General features: G+C 40.0%; 1 pseudogene; it reads right to left on the bottom strand.

Annotated features, from left to right (window-relative positions):
* LOC102872787 overlaps nt 1-12,298 on the bottom strand; it is a 22,359-nt pseudogene extending 10,061 nt beyond the window's left edge.
* Between the last annotated feature and the right edge of the window lie 757 nt (nt 12,299-13,055).

The following is a 13,055-nucleotide window of genomic DNA, read 5'->3' as shown; positions in this document are numbered from 1 at the left end:
GTTGTACATAGGGTCGCTATGAGTCACAAGCAACTTGATAGCACATAACAACAACAGTAGTATTGAAATACATTGGAAATTCAATCAGCTATCGCCCAAGAGAACTGATAGTCCATATAACATATTTGTGCAAATTGGGGGAAAAAGGTGGAGACACTCCCTTTAGCCACTGTCCAAACTCTTGGTTTGATATTATTGTGCAATACACAACTTCCACAACTGTATGAATTGGTCCTAGAACTAGTAAAGAAGACAAGTATGATAGAAAAGTTGTGAAGAGTGGTAGAGACAGTCATGCAGCTCCAAGAATTAAAATGAAGTTAGGAAAAGTAAGCAGGTCAAATAGCTTGGCTTTCTGGACTAGAAAAAACCCAACAATATTCTTGTTATCTTTTGATGCATAATTTATGAACCCAAGTGAGTGACCTGAGAAGATTTTCACACTCACCTCATATGGAGAATGAGAAGTAGCCTGAAAGAGTATATGGTTTCTGTGCACAATATGTAATATTTGTATGTAATGTTGTTGTTGTTGTATATCATTAGTGTCAGAACTGACCCACAGCTGACCCTCTGGCAGGTTTTCAGAAGCAGTTAGTTGCTTAGTAGAAGATTGCCCATCCTTCTCCCATGGAGCAGTTGGTGCTCAAACCATTTGTCTTCAGGATTGCAGAGCAGCTGCTTGCCAATGGGCAACCAGAGCTCTCTATATGTAATGTTACTTTTATATAGTAATAAAGAGTAATGCTCTTGTTGTGGTGCTGGAGAAGAGTCTTGAATATACTGTGGACTGCCAAGAAAACAAATAAGTCTGTATTGGATGGAGTGAAACCAAGTTTCTCCTTGGAGGCTAGGATTTTGAAGTTCTATCTCACATACAATATGGATTGAGGCTCAATGTCAAGAAGACAAAGATTCTCACCACTGGACCAATTGGCAGCACCAGGATGGATGATGAAGAGATTGAGATTGTACACAGCTTTAGTTTGCTTGGCTCCATAGTCAACAGTCTTGGCACCAGCAGCCAGGAAATTAAAAGGCGCATTGCCATGGGAAAGTCTGCTGTTAGGGACCTCTCCAAAGTACTGAAGAACAATGGTGTCTCTCTGGAGACTAAGGTGCGTCTGATACAGGCTTTGGTCTTCCAAATCACTTGTTATGCATCAGAGAGTTGGACAATGACCAAGGAGGATAGAATGAGAATTGATGCCTTTGAGCTTTGGTGTTGGAGAAGAGTATTGAGAATACCATGGACTGCTAGGAAAACAAACAGATTTGTCCTGGAAAGGGTTAAACCGGGTGGCTCCTTGGAGGCAAGGATTCTGAGGTTCCATCTAACATACTTTGGACATGTTGTGAGGAGAGACCGGTCCTTGGAGAGGGACATCATGCTTGGGAGGGTGGAGGGACAGCACAGGAGAGAAAGGCCCTCTATGAGGTGGATTGATTCAGTAACTGGGATAATTGGGATGGGAGTGTCAGAGACGGTGCAATTGGCACAGGACAGAGTGGAGTTTAGGGCAGTTGTACATAGGGTCGCTATGCGTCGCAGTCGACTCGACGGCACATAACAACAACAACAACACAACAATCTCACATACTTTGTGCATGGGGGCAAGAGTCATGTGTCATTGGAGAAGGACATCAATGCTTAGAAGGGTGGAGGGACACTGCAGGAAGAGAAGACTCGGATGAGATGGATTGATACAGTAACTAGAGCAATGGGGGTGGGTAGATGTGTTGGAGGCAGTGAGACCGGCTCAGGACAGGGCAAAGCTGTACGTAGAATCACTACGAGTCACAGACGGCTCAATGGCATATAACAACAAAAACAACAATGGTCTTGTCACTGTAAGTAAAAGTATAATTCATTAAATATAGCTTGTTGTTGTTATGTACCAGCAAGTTGGAATCTACTCAGAGCTGACTCTCTAGTGGGTTTTTATGGGCAATAAATCACATAGAAGGAGATTGCTCATCTATCTCTGAGGAGTGACTGGTAGATTCAAACCAAATGCCTTTGAGTTGGCAATGCCATTCCTTACCAGTAGGCCACCAGAGCTCCTTTGCAGAGTTAAACAGTGCCTTTCAAAGTTTACATGTTTTTAAAAATAAATATACAATTAAACTCTGATGTCATCAATACACAAATCAGTGTGAAAGCATATACTAAAAACTCCTTATTGTTCCCATTTCCTTAAATAAATATACTTTCTGCATCACATTTGCCAAATTCATGAGCAGCATTATCCAATAGAACTTTATGTGAAGATGAGTGAAAAGTAACTTTCCCTCAAATCACAATAAAAATAAAACATTCCATATTCTCAGATTCAATACAGTGACACAAATCACGTATTCTGTAGAGCACGTAACTATGTGGAATTACATAAGCATTTAGGAGGCTCCAGTGTCCTCATGAGTAAGGAGTTGCCTTACCAACCCAAAGGCGTGAAGTTTGAACCTCCCAGCTGCTCCAATGTGGGCAATTTTATATGAGACTATGGGCTTGAAAAACCCACAGGAAAGTTGGCTTTGAGTTAGTTTCAACTTGACAGCAATGAGTGAGCAAATGGACTAAAAGGGCCTGGGCACTTACTATGTAGATTATGAAATTGTTGCTGTTGTTAAGTGCTGTCAAGTTGTTTGTGACTCATAGCAACCTTATGTATTACAGCTCTGAATCCTGCACTATCCTAATCCAATTTATCACTGACACACCTTACCCCCATTACCCCAGTCACTGATTTAATCCTTCTCATCCAGGGTCTTCCTCTCTTGCGCTGTACCTCTACCCTTCTAAGTATGACGTCCCTCTCAAAGGTCCCTCTGCAAGGGACTCCTTGCAACATGTCCAAAGTATGTCAGATGAAGCTTCAGAATTCTTGCCTTTAAGGAGTAGCCTGGCTTTACCCTCTCTGGGACAAACTTATTTGTTCTCCTAGCAATCCATGGTATATTCAGTACTCTTTTCCAGCACCACAGCTCAAAGGCATCAATTTTCCATTATCCCTAGTCCATTGTCCAGTTTTCTGATGCATAGCAAGTAATTGTGAAGACCATGCCCTGGATCAGACACACCTTAGTCTCCAAATAGATATCGTTGCTCCTCAGTACTCTGGAGAGGTCCCTGACAACAGTCTTTCCCAATGCAATTTGTCTTTTGATTTTTCTGGCTGAAATTGAGGAGTGGATTTTTAAATCTTATTTAATTGTAATTGAATAAATAATAAATTACATAAGCTTTTACAACTCTCAGTAGGCAGATGACTCAACTTTACTTGCTGAAAGTGAGGAGGACTTAAAGTCCTTGCTGCATAAAATAAGACTTCTTGTTGCTGTGTGTTGTCTAGTCACTATGACTCAGAGTGACCGTATGAACAATATCTCTGAATGCTGGCCTATCCTGAGTCAATCTCACTGTCTCTTGACACACCTTTCACAGTCACTATGTCTTCTTCTCCTGCTCTATTCCTCCACCCTTTCAAGCATGATATCCTTCTCCAAGGACTGGTCCTTCTTGGCCACATACCTAAAGTATGTGAGACTGAGTTTCTAAATCCTCACCTCCAAGAAGCAATCTAGTTTCACCTTCTCCAGGACAGACCTGCTTGTTCTTTTTGCAGATAATGGTATGCTCAATACTCTTCTTCCACACAGCAAGTCAAAGGCATCAACTTTTCTTCTGTCATCCTTATTTTCATTGTCTAGCTCTCAGATGTAGAACAGCCAATTGAGAAGACTATTGCATGGATCAGGTACACCTTGATCTCTAGACTGACATCATTGCTCTTTAGTACTCTAGAAAGGTCCTTCACAGCAGATTCTCCTAAAGTAACTTGTCTTTTTACTTCCTAATTGCTGGTGCCAAGAGTGTTGATTGTGAATCTGAGCAAGATGAAATTGTTAACAACCTAAATCTCTTCTCCATCTGTCATGATGCTGCCAATTGGCCTGGTGATGAGAATCTTTGTTTTCTTGATGTTGAGATGCAATCCATACTGAAGACTGCAGTCCTTGACCTTCTGCAGCAAATGCCTCAAGTTCTCCTCCGTATCAGTGAGCAAAGTTGTCATATGCGTAATGCAGATTGTTGATGAGTCTTCTTCCAATCTCGATTCCACATTTTTCTTCATAAAGTCCAGGTTCCCAGATGATCTCTTTTGCATATAGATTGAGAAGGTATGGATAAAGGAAACAGCCCTGACACACTCTTTTCTTTTTAATTATGCTGTGTTCTCTTGTTCATAGGGTCGCTAAAGTCATGCTCAACTCAACAGCAATCATCAACAACAACGATAAACATACACATATAAACTTTTTTCTGGTATTCTCTGGTTTCAGTCAAGCTCAGTCTGCCACCAACAATGATATCCCTCAGGCCACATCTCTTCTGAATCCATCTAGAATTTTTGGTAGTTCTCTGTGGATGTACCATTTCAGTTGTTTTAAATAATCTTCCAAGTATTTTATTTCTTTATGTGGAATTATTTTATAATTTCTACAGCCCGTTGGATCACCATTTTTTTAAAAAAATTAGAACAAATATAGATCTCTTCCAGTTAATTGACCAGGTAACTGTCTTCCAAATTTATTGGCATAGACTAGTGAGCTCATCTAAGGTTGCATGTGTTCAATAAAATATGCCACTTGGTATTCTATCAATTCCTGGGACCTTATTTTTTGACAATTTACTAAGAAAAAGCTTTTGACTATGTGAATCATAACAAATTTTGGCTAATAATCAGAATAATTAGATTCCTAGAACACTTAATTTTGCTTCTGTGAAACCTGTACATAGACCAAGGAGAATTTGAGTGAACAGAACATGGAAACATTACATGTTTTAAAATCAGGAAAGGTGTGCATCAAGGCTATATCCTTTCTCCATACCAATTCCATCTGATGCTGAGGAAATAATTTGAGAAACTGCACTATATGAAGAAGGTGGCACCAAGATTGAGGAAAATACTCATCAATTAATTACCTGCATTATGTAGATGCCTTGCTTGCTGAAAGTCATGAAGACTTAAAGAACTTACTGTAAAAAATGAAAAACTACAGCCTCCAATAGAGATTACATCTCAACATCAAGTAAATACAAATCTCCACCACTGGCCAAAAGGCAACATCATGATAGATGGAGAAAAGATTCAAGTTGCCAACAATTTAATTTTACTTGGATCCATGGTCTAGCCCCATAGTACCAGCAATTAAAAACTCAAAACACATTTTACATTGGCAAAATCTGCTGTTAGGGACCTCTCCAAAATTCTAAAGAGCAAGGAAGGCAAGTTAAAGATCAAGGTCAAGGTGTGCTTGATACAAACCATGATCTTTTCAATGATGTCCTTTGCATCTGAAAGTTGGATAATAAATATGCACAACAGCAGAAGAATCAAGGCCTTTGAGTTGTGTTCAAGAAGAGTACAGAATATTCCATGAACTGCCAAAAGAATAAAACAAATCTGTCTTGGAAGAATTATAACCAGGGTGCTCTTCAGCGGCAAGGATGGTGAAACTTTGTCTCTGATATTTTGGACATGCTGTCAGAAGGGACTAGTCCTGGGGGGGGAAATCATGATAGAAAAGGTCAGAGAAAGAGAGGAAGACTCAACAAGATGGATTGATACAGTGATGGTAACAATGGATTTGAGTATATCAGAGATTGTGAAGATGGTGCAGGATAGGGCAGGGTTCCGGATCTGTTATTCATAGGATAGCTGAATCACTCACAGTCAACTTGACCGCACCCAACAACAACAACAACAAACATACACACTGAGTCTCCACCAGCAACGGTAAGTCCCTGCATGATGTTTACTCAATGTACTCACTTGTTAATATTTTGTTGTTGTTGTTCTCATCCAGTCAGTTCCTGACCCAAGAAGACTCCACATCTGATAGAACAAAATGCTGCCTAGTCCTGCACCAGCTCCATGATGGATTGAGGATTGGCCAGTTGTGGTCCACAGGGTCTTTATTAGCTGATTTTCAGAAGTATATTTCTAGGATTTAATTCCTCATTTGTCATCCTCTGGAAGCTCCACTGTAACCAGCGACACAGCAACACATGAGCCTCCCCTGGCAAATGGGTGGTGGCTGCACATGGACAATAATAAGAACAAGAACTCTCCCAAAGCAGATGTGAATTCTACCACTGAACCACCCATGTATTGTTTTGTTCCCACAACAGTCCAGTAAAGTCAGTATTCCCATTTTATAGATGAGAAGCCTGAGACTTTAACAGATCGTGCCTTTTATCCAAGATTCTCTTACTTAATTCTAATCTAGAATTGTTTCCACTAATCCTACATGGTTGCTATGAGATGCCTATGACTCGATGGCACTTAACAACAACAGCAATTCTAAACTGTATCTTGCCATCAGGAAGCTCAAGAGTGAAAAATAGAGAGACCTGGTTAGCTATACGTTTAAAATTAAAGCACAACATTTTTATAGAAATGTAAATGAGCAAGTCAAGAAACTTTACAAGAGATTAAGAGGTCAAGCTGGGCATTGGTAGAATCCTTCTCTTTCTTTCTGGCAAGATTCTTTGATTTCTTGCCAATATATTTTTATACACTTGTCTTCTCAGTGGAGGCTAGTGTGTTCTTGTGATTTTTATGAAGGTTCAGATTATAACAAACTAATATGAAAAGTCTGGCAAAGCTAGCTCCATAGATCCAAAGCCAATCATGGGCCTAGTGTAGGACTATAGAGAACTTTATCCCATTGTGAATAGGACTGCTATGAGGCAGGGCTCAAAACTGGCTGCTGAGTAGGCATTGAACAGTGCCTATCACATAGAGCAAAATTCACTATCCCTTTTCAGCTGTGCTAAATTGGACCACTTACTGATGGGGCTACAGAGAGCCTTTACAAACAGGAAAACAGCTCTTATCTGTTGCCAGCCATGCAAGTGTGATAAGCAAAGAAGATTCTGTATGTCTTACCTATTAGCTTTTATGGACTTCCTGCAAGGAAGGAGTACTTGGCTTCAGGAGCCCACTTTGCAGCTTTTCTAGGGTTTTGACTGTGAAGAACTATTGTCTAGTATACTGCTATGTTGGAATGCATTTAGAATACACCAGCAGTCTTAGCAATGGAATCAGACCCACCATCATGAAGATTATGCAGGACCAGACAATGCTTTGTTCCTTTTCACATGGGGTTACTATGACTTGGAACTGATTTAATTGCAGCTAACCACAATAAAACCCTCCACAAGATAGATTGACACAATGACTGTAATAAGGGGCTTGAGCATATCAGAGCTCAGGAGGATGGCACAGGATAGCACAAGGTTCAGATCTGTTGTTCACAGCTACTATGAATCAAAGTCCATTTAGTGGCACCCTGTAACAACAGCAACAGTGATAAAAATAGGCAAAGAAGAGTTGAAATAGAGAAAATTGAGAGCCACTTGCAGGGAAAATGTTGTTGTTATGTGCCGTCGAGTCGCTTGCGACTCATAGCTACCCTATGTACAACAGCTCTAAACTCTGCTCTGTCCTGTGTCAATCTCACTGTCTCTGACACACCCATCCTGATTGCCCCAGTCACTGAGTTAATCCATCTCCCAGAGGGCCTTCCCCTCCTGTGCCTGCCCTCCACCCTACCAAGCATGATGTCCCTCTCCAAGGACCGATCCCTCCTTACAACATGACCAAAGTATGCCAGACGAAGCCTCAGAATCCTTGCCTCCAAGGAGCAGCCCGGTTTAACCCTCTCTAGGATGAATCTGTTTGTTTTCTTAGCAGTCCATGGCACCCTCAGCACTCTTCTCCTACACCAAAGCTCAAAAGCATCAATTTTCCTTCTATCCTCCCTGGTCATTGTTATGTTGAGGGGAAAATACATTACCTTAATTGTCCTTCTCACTGTTACTACTGTTAAGGGGCCTTTATGAGAAGTTTGCTTGTAGTGACATGACATTCAGTGCCTGCCAGAATGATTCAATCTCATGAGCTCAAGGTATGTGGATCCTGGGCCTCAACTTTTGTTCTGCATAGACACAACTAGCAGATGATGTTTTCAGGAGGGACTTGGTCCCTCAGCCACTCAGGGTGCTGTACGGGCCTTGGCACATCTATAGGGCAGCTGTGGGTTCTGCCCAAACTTACCTTCTTTCTCCCCCTGTAAGTATATCTGCTCTTTTTTCTCTTACACAGCTGATGATGACTCTGAGGTTTTACAACCCCAAAGAATTAATTATGCAGATAAGAATAATGACAACATGCAGAGAACAAGACATCTTTTATAGAGTAAGTAGACCAATTAAACAGTTCAATTATTTTTATAAGTAAGTGCCCCTGGGAAAGAAAAATGGGCATACATAGGATAACAACATTGCTTCGATGGAAATAATTCCAGAAGTGCCTATTTGTTAATAAGTCTGTCTAAACTTGATTGATAAATGTTTTTAAGGTAAAAAGATAGATTTATTAGAAAGTTACATCCCAAAGGGCCTCCAGGAAAGAAAACATAGCAGCAAGGCCTGATTGATAATATTTGAGGTAAGTTAACTAAGTCAATAAAAAAAAGTTGGATAATGTATTTGTATTAATAAAAGCAAACCTCATTTCCCAATTACCAATATGCTCCGTCATTAAAATATAACTTTTCTTTCTTTACCATTTGATTATAAAGAAAATGACCAATTGATTAGAAAGAAAATATTTGACAGATTATCATCTGTGCCTCGTTAAAATGTCAGATATATCCATTTTTGTAAGTTATTTGCACATGTATAAAATAACTTCTATAAGTTTGGGGAGATGTGCATTATGCTGCAAGTAATTAATAGATATTTAATGAAATTATAAATAATAAATTATTTAACAGTTTCTCATAGGAAATCTGTCCATTTTGGTACATTAACCATATTCAACTTAACTGCATATTGAAGTAACTTTTCTCAAGTTCTCACACTTAAATATTTCGTATCATGATAAAATAGAAGAGTGTGATTTTCTGAAAATGGAATGAAAATTACTCACATTGGATAATTTATCAGCCTGCCAGTTTTCTCTAGTAAGCAAGATATATTTATCTCTTATTGTAGAGATTTTTCTTATGAATACTTAAAATACCTTAAAACCTCTTACAGGGTTCCTTAAAGCTATTCATTTTGAGAACTGAGCTCTAGTGGCATAGTCCATTCCTAGTCTTACTGCTCTCTCAAAGGTTGCTCCTTGCTGACTTTTTGAACCCACTAACTTTTTGAACTCTGTCTTTTGTAGTCTAGGGTATATACAATGTTCTTCACCACCACCACACTGCAAAGGCCCCAATTTGTTTGTGATCATCCTTGCTCATTATCCAACTTCCACATGCATGTAAAGCAGTTGAAAACCACAGCTTGGGGCAGGCACACCTTACTCTTTAAAGTGACATCCCTCTTCCTTAGTCCTCAATGGTGTTGTTGTGCACCGTTGAGTTGGAACTGACTCATAGCTGATCGATCCTTCAGTGCGTTTTCAGAGGCAGTAAATGTCACAGAGAGAGATTGCCCTTCTTTCTAATGTGGAGTAGCCCATGAGTTTAAACCATGTACCTCTGGCATTGGCAATGCAATTCCTTGCTACTGAGCCACTAGAACTCCTTTTAGTCCTCTTTGTTGTTTGCCATCGAGTTGAGGATGACTTATACCCCTCATTAGCCATTAAAAACAAGCAAATCAAATAACAAACAGATAATATCTTATTAATACCCTAGCAAAATCTTAGCTTAAATAAAAGCAAAGCTAAAAAAGTACCCAGTAAACAAATGCTGGGAAAGGTGCAGAGAGATTAGAACTCTCATCTACTGCATGAAACTGCATGACGTTTGTGGGACTGTGTGTGAACACTGTGGAAAATGGTATGGCAAGTCCTTAAAAAGTTAAAAACATCATGTGCTGCAGCAATTCCACTACTAGGTATCGATCCTACAGAAATAAGAAGCACAACACAAACAGAAATATGCACATCCAGGCTCCTTGCAACACTATTCACCACAATGAAAAGAAAAAAAAAGAAAGAGCCTAACTGCTCACCAACAGATGAATGGACAAACAAAATGTGTACATACATGTGACAAAATACTACACAACATTAAAGAATAAAAGTTAATCTGCCTAACACTTTATAGGGACTTCCGGGTGCTCAGTGGTAAGGATTTGTGCTGTTGACTCAAAGGCACGTGATTTGAATCCACTAGCTGCTCCACAGGACGATGATGAGTAATCTCCTCCCATGTGATTAACTGCCTCTGAAAACATGCTGGAGGGTTAGCTATGGGTCAGTTCTGACTTAACAGTACACAGCAACACCTCGTAGCATGGATGAACCAGGAGGATATTATACTGAGTGAAAACTAGTGAATCACAAAAGGAACAGTATGAGAGCACTGTTAGGAAAAGTCAAGGTTTTAACACAAAACCATTCTTTCTTGACTAGAGGTGGGAGGAGAAGGGAGGGTAAATCACTAACTAGAGAGTAAACACATATTGAGTGTAGAGGAAGGCAATATATAAAAATTATTGCAAAGAAAGACAATGAGAGAAGCCTAAGAGTTAAATTCCACTAAAGGAAATATTATACACCCAAGTCTTCAGTAATAATAACAGTTTAGCAAACACATACATAGACTTCCAAGTTGAACATGTATAGGGATGAGAGTAGGTCTTTACACATGAATTGATAAAACTGTGAGAGGATAGTTCTATACATGTATTATTGTTAAAACTGTCAACAACTTCATCTTACTAGGATCCACAATGGTGCAAGCAGTCAGGAAATCAGGAGATATATTGCATTGGGAGAGCCTGCAGTTAGGCATATCTCCAAATTATTGAGGAGTAATGATGTCATTTTGAGGACTAAGGTGCATCTCATTCAGGACATGGTCTTTCCAGTCACTTGCTATACATCTGAAAGCTAGACAATGAGTAAGGATGACAGAAGAAGAATTGATGCCTTTGAGTTGTGGTGTTGGAGAAGAGGACTGAACATCCCATGGACTGTCTAATGGACAAACAAATATGTTTTGGAGAGAGTGCTCTTTGGAGGCAAGGATGATGAGGCTTCACCTCACATGCTTCTGGGATGTTGCTTGGAAGGGCTATTCCTTGGAAAGCGACATGATGCTGGGATGGGTTGAGGGTTGGCAAAGGAGAGGAAGACCCTCAACCAGGTGAATTGCCACAGTGATTGCCACAATGGGCTCTAGTGTGTCAGGAAGTGTGAGGACTGCACAGGACAGGACAGGGCTCAGATCTGCTCTTCATAGGGTTGCTATGAGTCACACTCAACTCGACAGCACCTAACAACAACATTATTGTTGTTATGTGCTGTAGAGTCAGAATCAACTGACAGTTGACTCATAGATTTTAATTGCCTACCTTTAGATTACCAGTACAACTCTTTACCCATTAGGCTGCCAGAATTACCTTATGCATTTATATGTGCTGCAAATACGTCCAAGAACATAGTTAAGCATACAGAGGGCTAGAGGATGGGGAGGTGTTGGTGAACTTTTTATCCATAACCAAATACCTTGAGGGGATGAATTACTGGGCCTGGAAGTACAGGACCATGGTCTCAGGATTTCTTAAGATAAATTGGCATGAGAATATGCAAAGAAAATATTCTACATCTTATTCAAATGGGTAGCAACTGGTGTCTTAAAAATTTGTGAGCCGTCACCTAAGGTGGTCTCTCCACACTTGGACCAAAAAAGAGTGGAGTAAATAAAAGACACTGGATATTATTAGGCAAAGGATTAATGAATCACAAGAAATGTGACTTCCGTGACCTTCAGACTAGAAATAACTAGATGATGATTGGCTAGCATTACTAACTTCTTTAAAAAGGATTACATTAGTAGGTTCTGAATAGAATGAGCAAAAAGCGTGGACAGATAGAGGCTGGTGGAGCTGCAGATGATAGCCCTTAATTACCCATCAGCCCTTGTACTTACCTAGTCCTGGTGGCTTGATTTTCAGCAATGTCAAAACTGGCTAATAAGGGGAACAACAGCAATAGGGAAATAAACACTCATTGCTTAGAATAATCAGTCATTTGAAATAAAAATGGCAGCATTTCACCCAGGACAGAGTTCAGATGGCAGGAAGGGAGAGGAAAGAAGGAAGAACAGAAATGAAAAATACAGGAAGAAAGTGAGCAGAACCATGCTATCTTGGAGCAACTGTGAACAATGTCATAAAACAAAAGGTGAATAAATTGTTGAATAAAAGACATATTTACTCTGTAAGCTTTTACCCACAGTTCGGAGGTATTGATTCTTCCGTCATCCTTAGTCATTGTCCAGCTTTCCGATGCATAGCAAATAACTGGGAAGATCATGGCCTGGATTAGGTGCACCTTAGTCTTTAGACTGATATCATTGCTTTTCAGCATTCAGGAGAGATCCCTCACAGATTTTCCCCAATACTATTTGTCTTTTGATTTCCTTACTGCTTGTGTTAATAGTGTTGGTTGTGGAGCCAAACAAGCTGTAATTATTAACAACCTCAATCTCTTTTCCATCTATCATGGTGCTGCCAATTAACCCAGTGGTGAGAATCTTTGTCTTCTTGATATTGAGCTTCAATCCATATTGAAGACTACAGTCCTTGACCTTCAAGCAAGGTCTGTCTTTGAGAGGGTGAAACCAAGTTTCTCCTTGGAGGCTAGGATTTTGAAGCTCTGTCTCACATACTTTGGGCATGTGGTCAGGAGAGACTGGTCCTTGGAGAAGGACATCATAATTGGAAGGGTGGAGGGACCGAACAGGAGAGGAAGACCCTGTATGAGATGGATTGATACAGTGACTGGGGTTGGTGTGTAGGAATTAGTGAAACTGGCTCAGGACAGGATAGGATTCAGAGCTGCTGTACATAGGGTCACTATGGGTCACAGAACTTGACAGCACATAACAACAACAATAACAAACTTTCATCCAAAGTATGTTTGAATTATTGAATGGAAAGCTGATCTGTTCTTTAAACTTTTTCTCACTTCACAGTAAGAAATTTCTAAAAAAGAAAGAAGAAAAGAGATATCAGTGGG

This window comes from Elephantulus edwardii, unplaced genomic scaffold (genome assembly GCF_000299155.1).
Source record: "Elephantulus edwardii isolate Elephantulus edwardi_28Jun2011 unplaced genomic scaffold, EleEdw1.0 scaffold00036, whole genome shotgun sequence".
NCBI lineage: Eukaryota > Metazoa > Chordata > Mammalia > Macroscelidea > Macroscelididae > Elephantulus > Elephantulus edwardii.
Note: the sequence above shows the minus strand (reverse complement) of the source record. Positions and strands in the feature narration are given on the sequence as shown.